Source organism: Mauremys mutica, chromosome 5, assembly GCF_020497125.1.
Source record: "Mauremys mutica isolate MM-2020 ecotype Southern chromosome 5, ASM2049712v1, whole genome shotgun sequence".
NCBI classification, from domain to species: Eukaryota; Metazoa; Chordata; order Testudines; family Geoemydidae; genus Mauremys; species Mauremys mutica.
This window is the reverse complement of record NC_059076.1, coordinates 12,557,762-12,561,073: the sequence shown is the minus strand read 5'-3', so window position 1 is coordinate 12,561,073 and position 3,312 is coordinate 12,557,762.

Below are 3,312 nucleotides of genomic sequence, written 5' to 3'. Positions count from 1 at the left end.
CACACTTTCCTTGACTTTCTTCCTGTTGCTAACATACCTAAAGAAACCCTTCTTGTTACTCCTAACATCTCCGGCTAGCTGCAACTCCAAGTGTGATTTGGCCTTCCTGATTTCACACCTGCATGCCTGAGCAATACTTTTATACTCCTCCCTGGTTATTTGTCCAATCTTCCACTTCTTGTAAGCTGTTCTTTTGTGTTTAAGACGAGCAAGGATTTCACTGTTAAGCCAAGCTGGTCGCCTGCCATATTTACTTTTCTTCCTACACATCGGGATGGTTTGTTCCTGCAACCTCAATAAGGTTTCTTTGAAATACAGCCAGCTTTCCTCGACTCCTTTCCCCATCATGTTATTCTCCCAGGGGACCTTGCCCATCAGTTCCCTGAGGGAGTCGAAATCTGCTTTTCTGAAGTCCAGGGTCTCTGTTCTACTGCTTTCTCTTTTTCCTTGTGTCAGGATCCTGAACTCGACCATCTCATGGTCACTGCCTCCCAGGTTCCCATCCACTATTGCTTCCTCTACTATTTCTTCCCTGTTTGTGAGCAGCAGGTCAAGAAGAGCTTTTCCCCTAGTTGGTTCCTCCAGCACTTGCACCAGGAAATTGTCCCCTACACTTTCCAGAAACTTCCTAGATTGTCTGTGCACTGCTGTATTGCTCTCCCAGCAGATATCGGGGTGATTAAAGTCACCCATGAGAACCAGGGCCTGTGATCCAGCAACTTCTGTTAGTTGCTGGAAGAAAGCCTCGTCCACCTCATCCCCCTGGTCCGGTGGTCTGTAGCAGACTCCCACCACGCCATTACCCTTGTTGTTCATACTTCTAAATTTAATCCAGAGACACTCAGGTTTTTCTGCAGTTTCATACTGGAGCTCTGAGCAGTCATACTGCTCTCTTACATACAACGCAACTCCCCCACCTTTTCTGCCCTGCCTGTCCTTCCTGAAGAGTTTATATCCATCCATGACAGTACTCCAATCATGTGAGTTATCCCACCAAGTCTCTGTTATTCCAATTACATCATAATTCCTTGACTGTGCCAGGACTTCTAGTTCTTCCTGCTTGTTCCCCAGGCTTCTTGCATTTGTGTATAGGCACTTAAGATAACTCGCTGATTGTCCTGCTTTCTCGGTCTGAGACAGGAGTCCTCCCCTCTTGCAGTCTTCTGCTTGCGCTTCCTCCCGGTATCCCACTTCCCCACTTACCTCGGGGCTTTGGTCTCCTTCCCCCGGTGAACCTAGTTTAAAGCCCTCCTCACTAGGTTAGCCAGCCTGCTTGCAAAGATGCTCTTCCCTCTCTTCGTGAGGTGGAGCCCATCTCTGCCTAGCAATCCTTCTTCTTGGAAGACCATCCCATTGTCAAAGAATCCAAACCCTTCTCTCCGACACCATCTGCATAGCCATTCGTTGATTTCCACGAATGGCTTTTCTTGTTTTCCTATTTCATTGAATTTAGTCCTGCTCAGCCCACCTACCAGCTGAGTGAATGGAACCCCAGGCCGACAGCGGGTTGAGTGGCTCAGCCAGGGTATCAGCCACCGGCCTGCTCAGCCCGCTGCCAGCCTGGGGTTCCTTGGGGGTCCCCAGGCCAGCAGTGGGTGCTGAGTGGGGCCGGTGGCCAGGACCCCGGGTGGCAATGGGGCAGCAGCCGGACCCCAGAGCAGCCCACCGCCGCATGCCATCGAAAATCAGCTCGCGTGCCACCTTTGGCACATGTGCCGTAGGTTGCCGACCCCTGCTCTATACATTAGTAAGGAGATGAGCATATTACAGTTGTTGGAGGGCTCTATTTAGCAGTAACAGGGCTATAGGAAAGTCAATCAACATTTTTTGTTTCTCTGATGAAAACTGGCCCATACCCTTCCCCATACCAAACTTGTCACAAATAATTGTCAACAACTTAATTTTCTGTTTTTGGCTAAGATACTGATTTAAAAAAAATTATTGAAATTGAATTCAGGATTGTTAGCAAGCATTTTTGGCAAACAAATTTGTTAAATGACAATCTAAATGGCAACACAGTACTGCTTTCATGCTTGGCTCACCCCCCAGCCTGCTGGTCCAACAGCTGCAGTAGAGGAGGAGATAGGTGGAAAACTGCAGGACCCCAAAATCCACCTCTTGGGGTGCAGACTGGCAACAGCAGCAGCAAACCCTCAGATCCGATCACACACCAATGGGCACCACCGCCAGCCCAATGACCATGGTGAAGTTAGCACAGCCTCTGATCTCAGGGACGGGGCACCCATGGAGCCACAGCAGCTCATCCTGCCCTGTGCAGCTCCCCCCGGATGGGATGGATCGCTGCCAGCCCGGGGGAGAGACACACTCCCCAGCTAGGGTGACCAGATCCAGATGTCCTGATTTTATAGGGCCAGTCCTGATATTTGGGGCTTTGTCTTATATAGGCACCAATTACCCCCACCTAGGGTGACCAGACAGCAAATGTGAAAAATCGGGACGGGGGTGGGGGGGGATAGGAGCCTATATAAGAAAAAGACCCAAAAATCGGGACTGTCCCTATAAAATCGGGACATCTGGTCACCCTACAGGTGAGTTCCTTCCCCCACCCCTTCCCAGAGACCCCAACAGCCAGTCCCCTCCCTCAGACTGTGCTGCATTCGGCTCTCTCTAGGACCCAGCAGCCCTGCTCTTACATGCTCCACTGCTTCCCGTCTGTCCGGGCTCCCGGCAGAGTGGTGCCCTCAGATCTAGTGGTGCCCCAGGCGGCTGCCTGTTCTGCCTATGGCTAAGGACGGCCCTGTGGAAAGGGCTGGCACAAGCCATTGGAACCTAGCCTAAGGGCCAAGAGCAGTGCAGGAGAAGCTTCAGCCGTACCACACGAGTATTAAACACAATCCATTCAGTCTCTTCACCGCCCTGTGAGGAGCTGGAAGGAGCTGCCCGGGCCCCTCACTTGTATGGCGGGGGACAGAGACTATGGGGGCTCATGAGGGATGCACTCATTCTCTTCAAGGATGCGTTTAATCACTCGGGAGATTCGTGCCATTTCACGGCCACCTGGGTGTGTGGAGTTACACGAGTCACAGATGGGTGTCCGTGAGTATCCTCCCAGCAGAGTCACCCTCCTCCAGCCCACAGCTATAGAGTCATAGATTGTAAAGCCAGAAGGGACTATATTACGTTCATCTAGTCTGACCCTCCTGTAGAATTCTACCCACTCACTCCTGCATTCGGGCTGCAACTTCTGGTTGAACTACAGCCAATCTTTTAGAAACACCACCCTCTTTAGGCCCCACTGCTGCCTCCCTCACTCAAATTCTCTCCCTCTCGTTTCCTGCTGGGCCAGGATTG